Consider the following 22,688-nt stretch of genomic DNA (forward strand, 5'->3'; position numbering starts at 1 on the left):
GTGACATTTAATCAATCCAGTGTCTTTAATGACAATGCTTCTTACACAGATTTGGAATAAAAGCAGACTTTGAAATTATGCAGAAAACTGTTTGTTTGTTTGGGATTTTTAATTTTCTTTCTTTTAATACTTGCAATAGCTTCTTTCATCCAAATACCACAACGTATTTTCCATGTAAGTAAGCGTAATTTCTTCATAGAGTAGGTAATAACTCCTGTGTGTTAAAACCCACAATTATCTCTACATTGTTTCCATTAGAAAACCTGTGTGGGGTGCCCATGCTGTTTGGTGCACCGCAAGCAGCCGTTATGAAGGCAGGGAGCTTCACCTAATGATCTGGTAGCAGTTAACACTCAGTGGTGATCATGATCATTGCAAGGACAGCTGTGAGCTTCTGAGCTTCTTGCTGTGTCTCCAGCTTAGGTAACCTAGATGAGGCTGCAAGAAACATTTCCCTTCCATCCAGAGCACTGGTAAGTCCCCTGTGGGTGTAAAGGTTGACTGTATTCTCTTAAGGTGAAAAGGGGACCAGGGTTCCTGTTCTCACTGACTCTTCCAGTCAAGGGCAGGGGGAAGGGAAATAGACACTCAGATACATATTTGCCATTTCCAGACTACTGCTCAAGCTAAGCTGAGCCATTTTTCTGCCTTTCCCAGTGAACCCGTGGCAGTATGCTGCCAAGGAAAACAGAAAAGGAGCACAGCTGGATCTGGGCACATACTGAGGTGAAATCCCAGCCTGCACTAGTTGTCCTTTGTGCCCGTATTTCTGCAAAGAGGAAATCTAAATGTGCAGTCCAGATAAAAGCACTGATAGGCCACTGAAAGTTAAGACAGCACACCGCTGCTGACTGAGTGGTGTTTGTGCAAGAAGAACTGAACAGCAGATATATATGCCTTTTTGGAGTAACAAGCAACTGAGCACAGTGCTTAGGTTGTACTTTCAGGCTTAGGTACCTCAAAGCTGCCTAAGTCAGGTGTAAAGTGCCTGAGTCCTTTATTGGATCTAGCCTGAAGTGACCTGCTAAAGGTCACATTGTGACGTAACAGTCGAGCCAAAAGAGCAGCCTTAGTCATATGGTCATGGATCTGTTCTGCCTATTATGCAATGTTTCACTTTGAAGCAATTTATTAAACTAATAGTCTTTGAGTATACCATCACATTTATTTCACTCCTCATTTCTCATTTTAAAAATAAATTCCTAAAATTACCTGTATGCTGTCTCTATCTTGCGTGACCAAGCTGTCTTTTCTAAATGTCTTGCTTCTTTTCTGACTGCACATTAGACCTCCTCCTCTATTGCTCTCCATTTCTACCTCATATTCTTACTGAACGATTCCTTCTGATTCATTACTGAATTACTCTCAGCCAACTCCTACCTGCCCAGCTGATTTACCAAATGTTCTAGATCCTACCACTTACACAGATTCTCACATCCCTTCTGATTTACTTACTCTATCAGCGCAACTCTGCTTAAAACATCCCATTATTTGTTTAAATAGCATTAGATATCAAGTTGAACGTGGTAGTGTGCAAAAGACTTACTCTTCTTATGTGCAGCTGTGTTTTCTGCTACTTTGCAATCCTTGGTGGGCTGCCCTGTTTTATAACTGCAGTCAAAATGTTGAGAGACTAGTCCACCAAGGGCAGCAGCTCACTTCATGCTGAATTCTCTTCCTGAAGCAGTGATAGTCCATGGTTTAGTCTACTTCAGCTTTGAAAGGTAAGAAGGCAGGATTTAGAGGTGGATCTCAATAAAGTTCCACAGTTACCACAGGCACAATGGTGATATAGTAGACATCAAAGTAATACAGTAGACATCAAAGGCACTGGAGTTCTAGATTTTAAGATGTTTAACATCTGTTATTCCTGCTCTGTATTATGTTATAGTGACTGTGTACCTCTAGTAGTTCTGGCCAAAGTGACTAAAAACTGTAAGTGGTAAAGTTGGCTTGGGCATGTGTGAGAACAGTCTGAGAAGAGGGAGATGACAGGGATTGAAAAGCCATTTATTGTATGCAGCTCATCTGCTTAAGGAAATGGTGTATTCTTTGAAGGAAATAGTTTATCCTGCAGTACTCCTGGCTTTTCCCCTACAAATTTATCACTTCTTAATTGTGTCTTTCCCTCTATTATGTTTCTGAAAAGCTAATCAAAAGAACCACTTCTTCTCTTTCTTGCATCTACACCATATATTTCAACTAGTTAATTTGTATTAACAAGGGAAATTGTTCCCTTGGTGGAACAGATGTTTATGCTTTGCTCTATTGCAAACAGTATTTTCTCAGATCCTTCTGAATATTGTTTGTGAAAAGAGATACCAACACTAATTTTGAAGTCTTTGTATTATGTTAAAAATACTTCACTGCCTGGCATTTATGATAGATGTACTTCATTTGAAGAAAAATGTAATTAATGGTTATTGTGGTGCTCCAAGGACTTACCTGTCCAAAACAGCTAATTGAAGGTGAAGCCAAGGTGTGAAGCCAAAGCATGGCCAACATCACACTGCTATAATGATGATTCTGTTAGAAGCACAGTGGCCCAGAGGACAAAGCATTAAGCACTGGATAATGAAGATCACTCTTGCTTGACATTCTTTGTCTTGATGTTTTTTTCCAGAAAGTATGTGTGAAAATGAGACATATTTCTGACTCTCTGACCTCTCTGTTTCTAACCTCTGACAATAATGCATAATAATGCATAACTTCTGTTATACTCAAAAGCTAAATGCACTGTCATTATGACATGATTCCCACATCACTGCTAACAAAGATGACCTTTGTTGTACAGTTTCTTAACAAAATCCTCTAAAAGAGAGTTTGGCTTCTAATTATCTGACACAATCAGATAAATGCACATCAGTTAAAATAAGTTGGCTGCAACTTTGTACCAGCTTAGGCAGCTCTCTGCAATTACAACCAAGATTTGCTCATATGCATTACCTGTGTATGCATAACTTGGTGAATCATTGGGAAATCTTGGTCATCAGCAAATACATCTTTGCAAGAGATCCAGTCCCTGGTTACTGCAAAGTAATCCTTTTCATCAGGAGCAGCACAGCATTCAGGAGGGTCTCGCCAGTGACACAAGGCAGTAGAAGATCCTGTTCTGTGGACCATTTGGAAGACTTGACTTCACTGTGAGGCAGCGTATGAAACTCATTAAAAGGAAGCCCAGCCTCCACCAAAGGAAACTTCTCCTGGGATAAAATGCTGTTGGCTGCTATGGTTACTAATGTGATCTTCCATTTAGTTCGTTGTTCACTCACCTGCTTTCCCATTCAAACACCACACACAAGTACCTTCAGAGATATTTGTTGTTGGAATAGTGACAAACCTCATTAGTGGCATAAACAAAGGGAAAAAAATACAAATAAGCAGTGAATAAACAAAGGAAGGAAAGTGCTGGAATCTATAGGTACTGTGAATAATATTCTGTGCTTGCTGGGTGGACTTTATATTCTCTTTGCTTTGGACTTGCTTTAATGTTAACCTTGCCTTATGTCTCTATTTTACACTTCAGTACCTCAGTCCAGCAATGAACTCCCCACAGTCAAACTCCTGTGACTGTAGAGCTGAGTGCCGTATCAGGATCTAGATGAGGAAAGTATTGTGGGTTATTTTTGGTATCTTAAAGGAACAGAATGTTATTGTGTTAGTTTATTTTTGATAGCACTTCACAGGTCTGATTTCTACCTTTACATACATTTTTTTTTCACCTTTTTCATTTTTCTGATCAGCTGTAGTAACTGTGTAATAGTTCCACACTGTGAAAATGTTAAATTCCAAATAAATTGCATGCTGGAGGGCTGCTTCCCCCTCCTCCCCCCCCCCCCCAAGAATAAAGAGATTACTTTTTAAAAAAGCACATGAAAATTCCTGTCATATTCCACATGGCCTAGTTAGTACAACTAGTATTCATCATAACATACTTCCAAGTTAGGTAATACTTTTTGGACAATATTTGCCAGCAATAAAAGCAAGCAGCTGACTCTCCAAAAGGATGGTAAATAAAAAGGATATCACTTTCTGGCTACTTTAATGTCATCTGAAAAATTACTTTTGTTCTAATGTAGCATTCAATCGAAGCTGGAAGAAATCTTTTAGTGGTTTGTTCTTTCCCACCAAATAAGGCACTAAATATAGCAGTATCAGCATTCTGGGCTTCAAAAAAGCTGTGGTTTAGATTTCTCAATATCTGCTTTTTCTCCTGACTGTGTTCAATTTGTTTTATAACTGTTTATTTCGGAAGCATGAGTAGCTACAAATCGATACATAAAGTACCAGAAGTATTAAACACTACAAAAATGAACCTTTTGCTTAGATAAAAATGATGCAGCGATACTCATCAGATTTTCCGGTTTGAAAGTTAGAACCAGTTGGAGGACAAATTCCTAAGAAAGAGACACAATATTGCAGTCTAGGGCAGTCTGACTTGTCCCACAGAGGACAGCCTGTGTGCTGTGTACCTTTGCATTGTTCTGCACTTACCCTTCCTCCTGGTTATTCTTAGAAGCAGCATGCTCATGCGCTGGGAGTGGACACAGTGGGCACAGTGGGGTGGTGGGAGGAGGGTATTGGGAGGAGGTCCTTCACCCCTCCAGCTCTCCTGATGCCCCCCCCCCCCCCCCAGCAGTAGGGATGAAAGTAGGATGGGTACAGGCAGTATTCTTTTCTTTCTTCTAGGTAAATCCCAGGTAACAGTGACACATATCACACTTCATTCATTTTTTATCCAAATGACATCAGCATTTTCTCTTGGAATAGAAAAAATACCAGTATTCCAAGAAATGTTTTGAAAATAATTTTTGGTGATGCTTTCAATATTAATGCTCTATAAATGGCTTTTACATCTGCATGTAGCAAGTATTAAAAGCCTGATCCTATAGCCACAGCTTATTCAACTGAGAAGTGGTTCTTTAAGATGCTGCTGTTTTCCCTTACTGCAGCTATGTCTGGCTCATCTTCTTGAGCACTGCAGAGGCTTGGCATGATGAGCATTGTGTGGACTGGGAATCTTGCTGTGAGGGAACATGGTGAGACTTAGCGTTTTGTAGGCAGACTCAATGAAGTGTATGAGATCTTTGAAGCTTTCAACCATGACAATGTTCAATTCCATCATGTCACTTGCAGTGAAATGTGTAAGGGCCACAGCCGTTGCTTTTTGCCTTTTTTTTTTCTTTTCTTTTCTTTTTTTTTTTTTTTTTGTCTCCTGCAGGAGTTTGTATTTCACTAAAGTTACTGTTAAAAGTTTGTTCCAACTTGTCATTAGTATGTTACTAGAAATTGTTTCAGTTAAGTAGGCAACAATTCTATGAAGAATGTTTCCTCCCAACAGGGATGCACATCCTTCCAAAAGGGCTTATAAAATAAAAATCAGAGTTGCATAAAAAGCCAAAAAAAAAAAAATAATTAGAATTTTCATTGTCTTATTTTTCCTCTCCAGAGTACGGCCTGTTGACTTATAAAATATCTCTATATTATGTATGACTGCAGAAGTTTGAATTCCATGTTTTCCTATAACATTATTCTCATTTAAATCCCATGGAGGGGAGCAGGAAAGGGAGCCAAGCTGGTATGGAGGCTGGTATTCTCTGTGGGAAGAAGGATTAATTGGCAAGTCTAGGAAGCAACAGAGATCTTGTGGTTTTTTCACAAATTTTATAAGCAAAAGGAAATTTGTGAAGCTTGCTGATAGTGCAGAGGTAGATTTGTATGATTACGAAAGCAGCTTGCTCCCACACAGTATGTGTGCTTTTGTTGTACTGGATGTTTGGGGTTTTTTCCCATGTCTTTATTTCATGTAATGGGTGTATGGATTTCATGCTAATTAGAAAAAGGTTAATAAACTGTGGTGACAGTATTCATGCTTTGTCACGATACTTCTCAAAGCTGTCAATTCTGAAAGCAGGAAACTCACTAGACTTACAGCTGAGTTGGAAAGAGAGATAGTCAACAGCATCTCCACAGTATAAAAAGCCTGGCAAGGGACAGATTTTATCAAGAGGCTGTGATTTGCAAAGCACTAGTTTCTTCTGAGATGTTAAGTCTGTGTGGATGAAGATGACTTGTTCTGAGGAAGCTCATGTTTCCATTTAACTGGGCGTTTGTTCTCGTTAGGCAAACCAAAGCTTTTCCTGAATTTGTGTTTACTGATTTTAACCTGAGACATCTCTTTGCTGGAGGACACTGTCCTGGATAGGGAAATCAGTTACCAGCCTGTCAGCTGGTGAAAGTCTCTGCTGGACAGAGGCAACGGCTGCTGATTTGACCTTCTACTGTCCAGAAATGTGGGACCGAATAAAATATCCTTAGCTGGGAATTATTCTAGGGGAACTGATGCTTAGTAGTAGTGAACCTACTCAGTGGAGGTGGTGAATACTACCAGAAACCATTTAAGAGGGATGTATCTGGTGAGAAGCTAAATACTATGATTAAGTGCCACCTACAGTATTTGTTCCCCTATAAACAGACACATGTACTAGGACAGTCCTGCAGCAGCCATTCAGTGTTGACTGATTATAAGACAGTCAAGGCTTAAAATCTGTTGCTTAGCCTCACTTTGATGCTACTGCTTCTTCAAAGCTGGCTAGTGCTAGAAAGGTCCTAGAAAGGAAGGGCTGTAGTGTGACAAGTGCATGATTTATATCCTTCACAACTAGTGCTTTAACATCCCCAAGTGAAAGGAGAGAATACAAACTATCTTACTCCTTGAGTATGCCTCTTTCTTTTGCTTCATAAAATAATTGTTTACTGGCAGTTTCCTGCCTCAAATTAGACAATCATTATCAACCATCTTCAGTGTTCCCATAGAAAGATGAGTGTAGCTGAATTTTTCTATACATGGAGATACAGCTGGGATTGGAAGCCAAGTGAAGTATGAGTGCTGTCCTAAATCACACAGGCCTGCCCTGACACATCTGAGATGGGAAGCGTATGTGCATGTGTAACATTTCTAGAAGTAATCATCCTGGCAGAATGAGTCATATAATGGATATTGTTTAATAAATGTATGAAGGAATGAAGGAGGGTTTGTTCATGTTTCCATACTACCTTTGAATTCTATCAATTAGCCACCACTTTGTCTCCTGTGTACTGAGAAGTACATGAGCAAAAAGGAATTCCAGATTTTTGCCTTAATTTTCCATACTGCTTAGTAAAGCATACTCCATACTGGGAGTAAGGGAAATGTCAGCTTGTTCCATTCTTCTCTCCAATGCCCTTCCTTCCCCTTTTGGAAACAGAAGGTGGTTCCAGCTACTCATCAAAGGCAAGATATTAAGGGAAGAATGCAGTAGCACAGGAAGTGATTTAAGACAGTTTCCATGCTTTAAGGTCATGAGTCAGGGATTCCTTCCTTGAAATTCTTAGCCCTTAGGCTCCCTTCCTATCTTTGCCTGCTACTGTGTAGCCCCATTGACGTCAGTGGGCTGGCATGGGTATAACTGAAATTGTTCAGCACACAATCAATCTGAACGGCTTCTTGGATTTCCAAAGAGCTGCTTTGAGGATGAAAGATGGTAGATGGCAGAGACAGAAACAAAGCCTTACAAAAAAAATTGACCAAGACTTGAGTAACTGCTAGCCAGAGAGAAGAGAGATGAGGGGAAGGGAGGAGAGGGAACAAAGGAGGTATGGGTATTTGATAGCTCTTTATTTTACCAATTAATTCCTGACCTAATTATTTATAAGTACACAGCCACATGCATACAAACTCCTTTTATCTGTTTAACATTTTGTTAGTACTAGTCACTGCATATACACACATATGGAGATGCAAAATCATGGCATCTTTCTAATAATGCATAACGCAGTGGCTGATGCATTACATATATATACATATAGCATATATACAGAATGATGCAATGCACATACCTATACATTACACTATTCACAAAGAAGAACTTGCTCCTAAAAAATAATACAGTAGCTGAAACTGTATTACTACATTATATTACATATCCCTTAACTATTAGGGTTGTGGGATATTAAAGCTAATTTTAGTCAAGAAGCAGCATATGTTGTCTGAATTCTATGACTAGGCTGTTGCCAGTACTCAAGCTAGTGAGCATAAAGAGAATTTGGATGGCCCCATTACAGCTCTGTAGTTTTTAGACAAGCCCTTAATGGCACTGAAACTCTGGATAATAGAAGCATTTGTTAAGTCACAGTACTTTCCATTCAGACTGTACTCAGCTGGCAAAAGAAAGCTGTGGGAATACTATGTTACACTCAGAAAATTCTAAAAAGCAAACAAACAAAATTTTATCTCATGGCTGTGCATCTGCTGGTATCAGCAAGACATATTTAGCTGTGTTTATACAGAAAGTAAACAGGTAATTGGACTTCAACAAGAATCAGTGCTCTGATCGTGATTTTTTTTATAAGAAATATTTTATTTCACAGTGAAAGCAGGATTTAAAAAAAGCATCTTTACTGCATGAAATAGGAGACTGCTAGAAATATGAGTGTTGAGTTGGTTTATTCTTGTATTCATCACATAAAATGCAGTAAAAATAACTACTGAATTATGCAAGAAAATTACTTTTAGTAATAATCTGTAGTCATTTTCAAAAGTCTAAAGAAGTATTGAGGCCTGTGTATGTGTATAATGTGGTACAAACACACTAGGAAGCCTAGTCTAGAAACCTGGGGGTTTATTTTATTAGTAGACAAAGAAGAGCAAACAGCAGATAGCATGAGACCACCCTACTTCTACAACCCTTATTCCAAATACAAACATATTACTTGAAATAGATAGTACTTATTGCTGCTTTTACTTAAGTATTATTTTCACTGAGGAAAGCATAACTGTGCTTCCTTTTCTTCCAGCAGTTTTCCTCCTTTAGTGATATGGTTCTGTATAGCATCCTGCACTGTATAGTTTCTAGGTGTTCCAGCCACTGCTGACAAAACCTAACATATCATCTGTTTTTTATGTAGCCTGCTAAGTTTACCAAGAAAAGGTAAAGACAATGAACTTTCCTCCATGACTGGGGTAAAAAAAGTGCTTTTGGAGGAAATATCTTTTCCTTTTTCAATGAACTTGCATGTTATTCTTCCTATATTGACAGGCTGTCAGGGCTTTTTATTAAGGCTAGAATTTGACATGGCTTCCCCTCAGATCTGAGTGGATTGTTCATACATCTCCATATGTGCCAAATGATTTATCATGCTTGAGTTTTTGTGTCCTTGACATTTACATCTCAAAACAGCCTTAAATTGCACAGACTTCATTGAAGACAGGAAGGTGTGTCCCTGCAGACTTCAGTGTGGGTTTAATGGTAAGAGCAAATAGCTGTAAAGCACCATAATAGCACTCTTCTCATACATGTTTTAGTTGTAACTCTGGAGATGTATTGTTTCTGATAGGTATCAACAATATAATAATTTAATGTCAATCACATTCAGATTACTTTTCTTATAGCTTGTTTCATGGCAGGATTCAGCACCAACCTGACAAAGGGGAGATAGGTGATTCCAGCTGTAGCAGCCACAAAATATGTTAAATACTGTGCTACATAATTTTGTAGCTTCCATTCAACAAACAGATGAAGTCTTAGTCTGTCTAAGTGGGAGGGGATGGGGAAGTAGGAACAATCAGATATATCAAAATGGCTTGACTTCTCTAAATCTGTCCAATAAAAGCCATCTTTTGTATCAACAAAATAATCTGAATTGTTATGTAACAAGAAAGGAGACTCCAGAAATACTTCAAAGGACCATTTTGGTCCTATCTGTGAAAAAGGATTATAAGTAAAAGTCTGTCTCCATGGTAGACAAAAGGAATGGAGTGACTTTCTAGGATGGTCCTAGTTTGAGATCACAGCTCTGAGAAGCATTACAGAGACAGGAATACAAACTCAGTGCAATTTTTAAGTACTTGGCCAGATTTACAGAATCACTGAAAGTAAATCTCTGATGGAAGGAAACACTAAGAAGCCAAAAACAGTCTCCTGGCATTTAGTAGACCCTACAGTCCCTGGAAAAAAAATATTATTTGTGCTAACATGATTTATAGGATGCTATTAGGATTGATACTGTATGCTAGAAAATGTGATGCTAAGGTTGCGATGATACGACAAGAAGAGGCCAAATGCAGATTAAAAATGCATTTATAAACTGGGGCCAATTAAAAGGGAAAGAATCAGTTCTATAATAATATTCTATGAATACAAATGGATGTTATTAATCCTGCATGATGTTGCTGGTACAGAAAGATCACTGGAAAATGCTACTGTGCTTTGTCAAGAATCAATATGCTAGTCCTGTTTAGAAGAGACAGATGTAATGCTAAGCAGTATCACAGTATCACAGTATGTTAGAGATTGGAAGGGACCTCAAAAGATCATCTAGTCCAATCCCCCTGCCAGAGCAGGAGCACCTAGATAAGGTTACACAGGAACATGTCCAGGCCAGTAAATAGCATATTGGCTGTCAAATAAGAATATTATAGCATACAGTTAGGAAACAAACAAAATTCCCTTGCTTTTACAAGCTTTTACCATGCTTCCATATGTAATGCTACCAAGGTTTTGCCAGTGATTAGAGCTAGATATATAGCATGCTGAAAGTAACTTCTCTGAAGAGTGGAGGTGGTTAGTCTTTCTGAAGAAGACAAGAGGATCAGGAATATGTATGTTTTTTCTACCTCTGAACTCATTATGGTCAGTTGTTGACTGCCATCCAATTTGAGATCCTTTATGAAAATCTGTGGCTCAGTGAAGATTTTAGAGATTAGAGAACACAATTATAAAAGCAGTTATTTTACAGAAGAAATAAATTTTAAAAGTAATTGTTCTACGTAAGAACATAGCAAATGTATAAATTTACATAGGTATATAAATGTATAAATGTAAAAGAAAGGTCTTTTCCTTTCTGTGCAACTTTAGAAAACATGCCTAATTCTTTTCTTATGTTTGTCTATCAGTGATTCCATTGTTCTAGAAATATTGGCATTCAGTTTTGCTTCTACTGTTTCTACAGATTTCAGGCTAAGTATATAGTTGCAAGTTTCACATATTCTGTATTTTCTGATACTTTAGATATTAGGGTTCAAGAAAGGATTAAAAACCAAGTTAAAAGCTGGCTGGCTGGTGGGTCAAAAGAGTTGTGCTGAATGGAGTTAAATCCAGTTGATCCCCAGGGCTCTTTGTACTTGCGGCCAGTTCTGTTTAATATCTGTGTCAATGACCTGGATGACGGGATCAAGTGCACCCCCAATAAATTTGCAGACAACACCAAGCTGGCTGGGAGTGTTGATCTGCTGAAGGATAAGGAGGCTCTGCAGAGGGATCTGGATAGGGGCTGTATCGATGGGCCAAAGCCAACTGCATGAGATTCAACAAGGCAAAGTGACAGGTCCTGCACATGGGTCACAACTCCATGCAATGCTGCAGGCTTGGGGAAGAGTGGCTGGAAAGCTGCTCAGCAGAAAAGGTTCTAGAGGTATTGGTCAACAGGAATCTGAATATGATCCAGCAGTGTGCCCAGGCAACGCAGAAGGCCAGTAGCATCCTTGCCTGTATCAGAAATGGAGTAGCCAGCAAGGCCAGGGCAGCGATCATCCCCCCTATACTCAGCATTGGTGAGGCTGCACCTTGAATCCTGTGTTCAGTTCTGGGCCCTCACTACAAGAAAGACACTGAGGTGCTGGGGCCCAGGGGAGACTTTACTGCTCTACAAGTAGCTAAAGAAGGTTGTAGCGTGGTGGGTGTTAGCTTCTTCTCCCAAGAAACAAGCAATAGGACAAGAGGAAATGGCTTAAAGTTCCACCAGGAAAAGTTTAGATTGGATATTAAAGAAAAATTTCTTCGTCAAAAGGGTTGGCAAGTACTGGAATAGGCTGCCCAGGGAAGTGGTGGAGTCACTGTCCTGGGAAGTTTATAAAGATGTGTAGATATAGCACTTACATGCATGGTTTAGTGGTGGACTTGGCACTGTTAGGCTAATGGTTGGACTGGATGGTCTTAAAGGTCTTTTCCAACCTAAGTGATTCTATGATTATTAGGGGACTGTTTCCTTCACGGTAACTTATTTTATAGTGTCTCGTACCAAATCCACAGATTTTGGTTGTGTATATGGCTTGATTTCAACCATGTTTTACTAAAACTAGATCACTGAGTTCAGTTCAGAAATTTTTGCTTGCTCTGCTTGTTGCCTGAAGAAGCAGGACCAGGAACTGCTATTCCTAGTAAAGCTCCAGCATAACACAGAAGGAAGTCAGGCACACCTCTGCATGCCAATTCAGGTAAGGCCCCACTGTGAGGAATTCTTAAAGCCAATCAGGCACAAAGAAGAGGAGGTCTAATGTGTTAATATCCTAACCATTGCCCTGCTGGGACAGATAGACTTTAGTCTGTCAGCTCGTATCTGTTTAAACTATGAAAAAAAATAAAATTCAAATCCTGTTGCTTCAAAGGCAGAGTGAGCTTGATACTGCCTGATATGTCATGCTGGAATAGCTGACATGCAAATCAGGATCCAAAACATTTGCTCTTTTAAGCTCAGCCAGGTGCAGGCAAGATCAAAGAGGCCCCTAAAACACTTGCTTTTATTGAGGGGAAATTGGCAATTTGTCCAGAGCTTATAAAAGGGCAGAGAGGACCCTGAGTAGAGAGATGGGCAAGAATGCAAAAGATGTGCTGATAAAAAAATATCCAGACACCTTTTTCCTCACCCAAATGATATTTCTCCGTCAACATTGCATCACTGAAATTCTGAAGAATCTTTGATTGACATCTTTGATATGGTGATGAGGTCTCTCACAGCTTCATCTTCAAAATTATTCACAGAGTATAAAGGACTGGCATACAGGGGTCTTTGCATACCATAGGCCATAGGCTATTTCTTTTGCTTGATACCAGCTGTCCTAGGGAATCAGCATAATAAGCGTGAAAGTTGACTGAACGAATGTTTTTTTTCAATAGATAGACCACCAAAAGAAAGGCACAAGGAAGCAAGATAAATGTTTTTGTGTTATAAATGACTTAAATTTTTAACCACCTACTCAGTTGTTATGGAGGTCAGAATAGGTATCTTTTGCTTACTGTTTCTTTTAAACTAACAAGATTTTCAGACTTTCAATAAACATTCACTTCAGCAAACCATTTGAATAATACACTTGTATTTTGGATTATAAGAACAGTTTCAGGGGTGAAGCAGCACTCAATTTCTAACAGGGTTAGACCTTAAAACCTTAAAACCTTAGATGCTAAACCTTGCTGTCTCCTTCTTGGCATTAGACAAAAAGCAACAGACAAACAAAGGCTATCTCTTCAGTATCTTGTTTCAAGAGCATGTGCTAAAGGATAAAAATAAGGACTTAACCAGCACTAACACAGGATATTATACTAAAAATACTTCCAAGCATGCACTGAAATTTGCTAGACTGCTAGCTTTGTCTTGTGACAAGGAAGAACACAATGATAATTAGGTTCTATGGTAGCTGCCTAAGAATAGGCTTTTCATATAAAAATCAGCCAATGGTAACAAATAGTGTTCATCTAAATCTTCATTATATAAGCTTTTATTTAACATGCAAAGTCTAAGAAAATACACTAGAAATTTCAACAAGCTCCTAAAATATTTTTCTCTTTATCTATAAAGAGGTATTTCAATGTTCCACAGTATTTTTATTTTTTTTTGTATCATTGTCTTGAACGTACTTTGTCTTAGAATGGCACTCTGGGGCAGAGAAAGTGCTTTTCCCTTCACTTGCCAAAGGAAACTGAGAGCAAACATCCATGGTACATTTCATGTGTTGTGTCTTAATTTTAGCTCAGACTTCCCATACTGTTTAAATGCAAGTGTGTACCACAACATGAAATCTGGGAGTACAGTTTTGACTTCTGTAAGTTTAAGTGTCTGCACTGTAAGACTTTCCATCTGAAAAAAGTGTCTGAACCCCTATTGCACCAATGAAGAGCCAGCCAGTGCAGGCAGGGAACTCAGGGAGGCTTCCAGTTGACCAAATGTGTTTCCTTTAGGATGAGATAAACTCTCTGCATGCATTTGACCATACTGGCTCATTGATTTAACTAAACTGTAAACACCTGTCTATATGCAGACAGTTTTCTGCTGTAGACACCTAAAGTTTGATCAAGCTGAGCCCTGCCCCAGGTAAACTGCAGGGCAAGCTGAGGGAAAAAGTAGAACTAGGCTAGGCCTTAAAGCAACCCAAAGTCCAGCATCACTGTGTCCTGGCTGAGTCTGCAATGATACTCAGAAACAGCCCTTTTCAGTGCATCATGTGGCTGATCAAGAATGGACACGTCAGCCAACAAGTCTGTGGCTAGTGTGGAGGTTGCAGTGGCCCTCCATCACATGGCACAGTCAGGGTCTGTAGGTAGCCTTGTCCTTTGAACAAGGTGATAACAGGTCAAGTACTGAGCTAGGCAGATAAAAAGAATGAAGTATTGTCAGGAAGTATTCTGGCTGTTACCCCACCCTCTGCCCTACGGGATAACGTAGATGTAAACAGTGGTTCAGACCAGATCCCATGGGAGGCAGGCCCTGAATTCCTTTGGGATTTTGTCTCCACATGAAGTATTACAGGTTATGTAGGAAGTCTTTGAAGCAGAAAATATAAAACCTCTGGCATCTCAAATCTTAGGCTAATGTTTTGACACGTAGATCATCCATGCCAAAGTGTCTCATAAATATTTTTTTATTTTTATGAAGTACATTAATATACTAATATAAGGTTAAGAAATTAAACTTGACCTGGCTGTTAACTCTTTACCTCTGTTTTCATTGAAACAGGAATCATTCTGAATTCTGCCATTTTATTAAGGATCACTGAAAAAAAGAAAATACCAGTGAAGGAAGAGAGACAAAGTGATTGCCAGTTTCAGTTTAAGTTCTACTGGAAACATACTTCTTATATTGTGCCTAAACAAGAGACAATTAGAACATACCTGAAACTTTAGAAGATATTAAGAAAAATTAAATTACTGATCTGTTTTCAGTGATGTTTCTACCTTTTCCTACTTATCTGATTAAGTCTGGAAGCAAATTTTAAATAGGCTTGAGTATATTTTGCATTTCTGTTTCCTTCATCTTAAAAAGGGTATTAGAGTAGATACAGAGAAGGATGACAAGGGTGATATAAGGTATGAAAAAGGTTGTGAAAACAGATCAGGACACTCAGTTTGCATGAGAGATGACTGGGTAGTAAAATCTTTAAAAAATCGTGCATGACAACAATAATTTACCACTGAGTAAAGTTTGCTCAATCTAGGAAAAAAGGCAACATATCATACCCTGGCTTTAGCGAAGGTGGACGGAAAGAGGGTACACTTCTGGCTTCGACTGGGACAGGCATGGAAAGATGACTGTGAATGGGACATGTTACTTCAATGCAGTAGAAGATGACATGGGTGTTCACTTGTGAAGTTTAGTTCATATATGTTGTATCACATAAGGCAGTTGTCAAAAACCAAAAAGATGCTTACAGCATTAGAATGTGCAGCAATGTGGAGAGATATGGAAGCAACTTGTATTATTTTACATGATCTGTATTCTTGAGTGTCTTAGGTGCCTTCCCATTTCTATTGCTAAGGGTCTCCTGCTGGCCCTTCTGGACCCTGCCTTTCCCTCCCAGCTGTGTGCTCCTCCCCCAGGCTGCCCCATAGCCTCTATCCTTTACCCTTGGTGCCCTCCACAGTTACTTCATGCTGTTATTCCCATATCCTCACCCTGTAAAACTGTGAGTGGTGTGGTGGTGGCATGTTCTCTTGCTGAGTGACCAGCATTGGCCAGGACAGACCCTTTCATGCTCCTGTCTCACACCCCTTAGTTGTAGCAGCTGGCTGACCCAAGGAGACCCACCACTGACTGCACAAAGCTTACCATGAGCACCCTAATTAGTGCTGACAGCACCATACAAAGAAACAATTGACAGGGGCAGGGCCTGAGGTCACCTGGAGCATTACATTAGAGCAGGAAGGTTGGCAGTTCCAGCTGTCCAGGGGGGGATGTTCATCAAAGGATGTGTCTGCCCTCCCTTCTTTACTCAGCTGGCCACTGGGAACTGGGTTTCTGTCTCCCTGTCACTCTCCGCTTCCCAAAAAGTAGCATTCACCAAGAGAGTTACTGTATGCCATCAGCTGCGAATAATTGCTCCTGCTAGCAAGACTTTGTGCATGTGAACCTATTCCAGCATCCTCTGTGCAACAAACTTAAATCATTGTCAGTTTAAGAACAGGTCAAGATTCTTACAGGTTTTGGCTTTTCCTTTGCTAAATATATTTCATGATATATTGATGTCCTAATTATTGAGAGGGGAAAGTATTGCTTTTAAAGCTTTCATCCAATCCATTTTTCTCCTGCACCTTTACATGAATTCATCCCTAATTTCACAATCAAATCTAACTGATTCCTGATTTTTGTACAGGAAGAAATATTGTCTTCACTTAGCGCTAGGAAGAGGCAGCTCCCTGTCTTCAGTTAGGGAAGAAAGAGGTGTAAAAACTGTTCTTTCCTGGGTTGCTTGCCTGGCTGGGATTAGAAGACCAAGTCTATCATTTTCCCTGGCATTGTCCTGGAAAAAGATAAATTCCAACGAAGTATAAACGTGCAGGTACGTACAGGTTAAATCTATTTTCAGAGTAATTTTATGCTGTCAGCGCCGATTTTTTTACTTACTTCAGAAGTCACTAGTTATTTAGATCACTGGAAATCGTGCTTAAAATCAGGTTTGTGTGATAGAAGCTCTATAATATGCATAATAGCATATTGCTGTAGAGTCTTGAACCAAGGCATCTTGATTTCATCTCCTCTATTAATAATGAATCTTTTTTTATGGATAAAATTTGTATTGTTGCTATAGGAATGCGTAATCTGGGCCATTGTAAAGGCTGAAACCAGCCATGTTTCAGATGGATAAGCTTATTTTCCTAATACTTGAAAAGGATTGTATTTGAAAACCTATGATATGTAATAGAGTAAGAAATAATCACATCTGTTGTTATGTAATGTGCAGTTAGGTTTGTATCTAATATCGAACCCGATTCTTCATTAAATCAGGTCACTCCTGTACTATCAAATTTAAATTGACATTTGAGATACTGGTGGGTTTTTTAAGGACAAATAAACATGGGTTTTTTTTAATATTGTTTTTAACAAGATAAAAAGGATTTAATTCCTTCTCCATGAGAGAAAGCTGGTATTTTTATTTTTTAATTGGATGTACTTTTTAAAACTGGTCATGCCCATTAGAAAGACTTAAAATCCAACAAATGGCAAATGCAACAAAATTAGTTAATTTTAATAATTTTACTTTAATACAATAAAAGTATTCAAGTTTTTGTCCTGTCCACTATAACTGCTACACAGCTGTCTAGCATGAATAATATTCTATAGACATCTGTGGCAGTTAAAAACAGATAGGAATTATGAAAGCTATACCAAAATGGTGAAACGAATGGAGCCTGCTAATTGATTTCATATAATAATGCAATGACAAGTGACAATTTGACCATGCATTTTAACTGAGTACTCATTTTTGCTTGTAATTTCATATGAATATCCATTTGAGTGATTAAAGGAGAGCACTGTATAGAGCAGCCTTTAAAATATTGGGTCTGCTGTAACAATATTTTAAGAAGAATTTTAGTTTGCATTTTAATTCATGCTAAATGTCAGTCCACTGCATGATATTTTAGCTGGTATTTGCCATTTTAGACTTTTTCCTAATATACATTTTGTTTTCTGTTTATCATACAGATGTATGTTCTATTATCACTGAGCTGCATATGATCATCAGATTTATGATCTAGATATTTGTATGTCACATACATAAAAGTTGTTCTACAGATCAAACAGCTTCAGGTTATTGCCCTCCTTTAAAGCATCTGCTTATGATACAGTTCTGTCCAAATTAGTGCTCCTTTGTGACATCCTAGGGCAACTTCTATTTCTTTGCACTGAGAGACTTTAAATCTTGGTTAGCTTAAACACTAACACAATCCAAGAAAATTACTGTATATCTTTGTAACTCCTAGAGGTAAAGCTGAGCCACGCTGGAATGGTACTAGCTGGAATGAAGTCACAGAATCATTTAGGTTAGAAAACACCCCTTAAGATCATGAAGTCCAACCATTACCCTAGCACTGCCAAATCTACCACTAAATCATGTCCCTAAGCACATCTACAGGTCATTTAAATGTAAGTCATTAAAATAAAAAGTGGTTTAAATTGGAATACAAATAATGTTAGCATTAGAATAACATACCTGTCTTATACACATTGTGCGAAAGAAACATTTCAACTGACTCTTGCAATGTCTTAGTGTGAAGGCGACTAAGAAATCACTAATGTAACATAGAGGAGGAATTAAGTGTTCAAGGCGTGGCTCTGCTTAGTTATTTAACACATACTACTAGTTACAGCCACCACTAACATAACAGCTCTATCTTGATACTAATTTAATATTAACACGATATGGTTCCCTTTTTCACCTCTTACACGTTTTCCCTATTCATGTTTAGTACATGAATAAATCCAGGCCACATAATTTCAGCACTCAGCACTTTGCAGGATAAGAAGCCCTTTGAAAGAAACATTGACTTTCTACAGCAACAGAGTGAAAAAGAAGTTCCCCCTCCTAGGTGGAACCTTTAGGCACAACAGTTAGGATAGTAACAGTAATGATCACCTTCATTTGACTTCAGCAAATTCCGTACCATGCATTCAATTTGCTGAAATGGAACTGTTGAACTATTAGGAATATTTTCTTCATTGAAATACGAATATTTTGCTACTGGTTTATTGGCAATTATATCCAACATAAAGAAATAAATCTCAATACATTATCAAGGACTAACGGGATTGGAATTCTGTAAGTGACTAAATCTAGTTTTTTGAAGTCCAAATTCAATCCATGAATTGATCTTTATTTGGCAAAATTGTTTTATCATGGGAATATGGTTTTAGAGGGGAAAAGGAATGCGTTGCACCTTGTTCCTGGTACATAGTGGAGAATAGCCCAGAAAATTGCTGCATACTGTATTTTTTTTCTTTTATACCTTTTCCATACTGGCAACTTTTTAAAAGCATGCAGTTATACAGATACCTATAGTGAATAGCTGGTACTTTTAACTGTGTTTCTAGGTAGGAATAAATGAGCAACAGGAAAGCTTATGTCTCTTACAAAAAAGCAAAATCTCCCTGGGTTCCGCAAACTCTTGTGGAAACTGAGAGCTAGAGCCTAGTGTTCTTACCTGCAGTACTGCTATTCCTTCAGAAAAGGGCATAAAGTATTTAACCTGTGGAAACTCCTGCAAATACTGGCTCCCATGACAGAATTTTCTCTTTAGTGGAAAAGAACAAGATGGTCCTTTGGGGAATTTCTTCCTTGTCTTATGAATCATCTGTGCTGAGTTGACAACTTATTTCACTATATTTACAGTGACATTAAATAAGGTCATTCAGAAAATGTAATTGTACTGGTGTTAAGCTAACCCTGATGTATTGCAATATTAAAATAGTCCAAATTAAAGGATTATGTTGCTTACTAAAGAATTAAAGAATTATGTTACATTTAAGGACAGAAAACTAAAATCTCTGCAGTTATTCTCACTGATAGGTTTGTTCTGTGTATTTTCAGACTGAGGTAAGTATCTCTGAGTAATGTGACTGCCCTAGAGTAGTGTCAGGGTGTGTGTGCGAAAGAATACATATTTCAGAAGAGGCTTTAACACGTCTTCTTCCAAAATACATAAAATAGATATACAGCCCTCACTTGGAATTGAGACCTCACTTGGAGTGTTGTCTACAGTTCCAGTGTCCTCAACATCAAAAGGACATGGAACTGTTGGAACAAGTCCAATGGAGTCTCATGAGGATGATCAGGGGACTGGAGCACCTCCCATATGAAGATAGGCTGAGAAAGTTGGGGCTGTTCAGCCTGGAGAAGAGAAGGCTGCGTGGAGACCTCATAGCAGCCTTCCAGTATGTGAAGGGGGCCTATAGGGATGCTGGGGAGGGACTCTTCATTAGGGACAGTAGTGACAGGACAAGAGGTAATGAGTTCAAACTTAAACAGGGGAAGTTTAGATTGGATATAAGGAGGAAATTTTTTTGCTGTGAGGGTGGCGAGGCACTGGAATGGGTTGCCCAGGGAGGTTGTGAATGCTCCATCCCTGGCAGTGTTGAAGGCCAGGTTGGACAGAGCCTTGGGTGACATGGTTTAGTGTGAGGTATCCCTGCCCGTGGCAGGGGGGCTGGAACTTGATGTTCTTAAGGTCCTTTCCAACCCTAACTATTCTATGATTCTATGATTCTTTCAAAATCAAACCATCACAGTCATGGGAAGCCGTTCAGAATTAATTTAATGCAAAATCTTTCTTATTAGCTTCAGACTTTCAGCAGCTGCAGCAGGACATTTTTATTTTTTATGAGCAATTCTCATTCTAAATGAATGGAATGTGGATCAGTGTTTCCATATTAAGAGATGATTCTGCCACAGTTCATCTTTTCCATCAGTAATAGATACCTGCCACCCTGGCAGTTAAGAAATCCAACTCATACTGACTGTTTTCAGATGTGTTTCAAAATGAGACTTAAAGCAAATGTTCTGTTGGCAGTTTGAATTATTATTTGACTTCACTCAGTTTGTAGATGCAAGCAGAGCGTGTTGTGAATACACAAGTATTTTTACAGTGTATTTTATTAATTCTTAAAGTTAGAAATTATGTGTTCATCATCTGTCATCATCATATTGGGATGGGCTTTGGACCCTTAAGCCCTTTCTTCTCTCCTCACAGGCTACCCCATTAGCACAGACAGCCTTCATCATCATGGTAAAAAAGTAACTGTACAATGTTTTTCCCAAAGCCACTCTGGGACAGTTAAAGCCTATGAATAACAATGGATAGATTTTCCATTAAAGCATAATGATACTTCTCCTAGTCTTTTCTTAGCTTTGACAGGACAAAAGCATGACTAGTTTACCAGCTAAACAGTTTGTAGGAACCCAGAAATGCACTTATATTTAGCAAGCATTGTGTGATGCTGCCTTCCTAATGATGAGGGGCATGGGGAATGTATTTTTGATTGCTCTAAGGTTGTTTTCTAAAGGATTCCCAGCAAATACAAGCACACATATAATTCAGAATCGGTGTTGCAAGCATTTTCATGGTCCTTGGACTAACCATGGTTTTATTCTACCAGTGACTGTACTAATTAGTAGTGTCAGGGAGTACCAAGGGCCAACCTGCAGAAGAGAAGAATCTGTAGGGGACAGAATGGAAGTGGAGACTCCCCAACCTGCAGAAGAGAAGAATCCGTAGGGGACAGAATGGAAGTGGAGACTCCAAGACCCATGTATATCTTTAGAAGTATTCTTTATAGGAGGCTAGGTCACAGCAGAACCTGTAACAGACAGAATGACCCATATCCACCCATTTGCATAGAGAAAAACTATGCTGAAGTCCATGGAGTTGATTCAGAATTAAACATAGACTGAAACAACATAAGGTAGAATCCCAGTGCCATAAAAAGTTAAAATAGAGTTGTGTGGTATGTACGTAGAGTCTTTATGGCAGCAGCTGCATATTCCCAGGAAAATGGCCAAGGACTTTATAAGGACAGCTCTCAACTATGCAGAACAGATGAGAACCTCTTCCTAGCAGTAAATAAACTTGCTCATTTTGTGTCTGAGTCATCAAAACTTGTCTCTCTAATTAAAGGTCTTTTAATTCTTTGTTCTTATTCTTGCCTATTTTTCCTATTAGTGAAATGTAACAAGTATATATAAATAATTAAAAAATATAAAATAATACATATCCATTAAAAAATATTCCTGTTTTTACAGGGAGGATCTGACATCTGACAAGAATTCCTTCCTGAGCTTTATCTGCAATGGTATTGTTATCGGTCAGCTTTTTTGCTTTTTCTCGTGCGTGCACACAGCTGCTCTTCAGAAGATGATCATTTCAGATCTTAAAATAACATTTCACCTACATTATTCACCACAGCTGTCTGAAAATTCACATGAGGAGAAGTACATTTATAGTGATGTGGAATGTTGGGACATTTATGCTGTGGGTTAGCATGTGCGTCAGAAGAAAGGTTTCAGAAACTACCTCAACTGTAGAGATTAAAAGGAAAGACTATAAATCTTGTGATGGAGAAGCTGATGGTGGTATAAAAGGACATATTCTCCAACTACTCTGCAGGTCTTGACTAACACAAGGACACACTATGTTACAAAAGGGAACTAATGTGTTCCTCTCTTTCCTGCCTGCTTCTCCAGTTAGAATCAAAGGATGTTTTTCAGCCAGAAAGACTTTGCCTGCAGGGAATTGTAAGAAATTGTAAGATTATTAATCTGTTTTATCATGAGATGCCTTATTGTAACCATGCATTTAAACTTGTTTTGTCCTGATCATGTGATGGACCACAGAATGTTGCAGCAGAAACATATACATGGTAGATTGTCTGTATATGTAGCAGGCTCATTGAATCTAAAGGAAGTTTGCTGTCAGAGTCTTGACAGTATCGAGTTTGAGACGCCACCTCTTAGCCTGTGGAAAGCATGAGTGTTGCTGCTGAAGCTCTCTCCAATAATGCCTTTGCTGTCTAGATACAGACCAACTGCACTAGTTTCTGTGATCTCTACTGAGATGGATGTACCTGTTTCTCAATGCATACACTGCCTACTCTGCCTTGCACAATTCTAT

This window comes from Neopsephotus bourkii, unplaced genomic scaffold (genome assembly GCF_033783945.1).
Source record: "Neopsephotus bourkii isolate Nb327-2 ecotype Australia unplaced genomic scaffold, CSIRO-AGI_Nbou_v1 NB_1760, whole genome shotgun sequence".
Lineage (NCBI taxonomy): Eukaryota > Metazoa > Chordata > Aves > Psittaciformes > Psittacidae > Neopsephotus > Neopsephotus bourkii.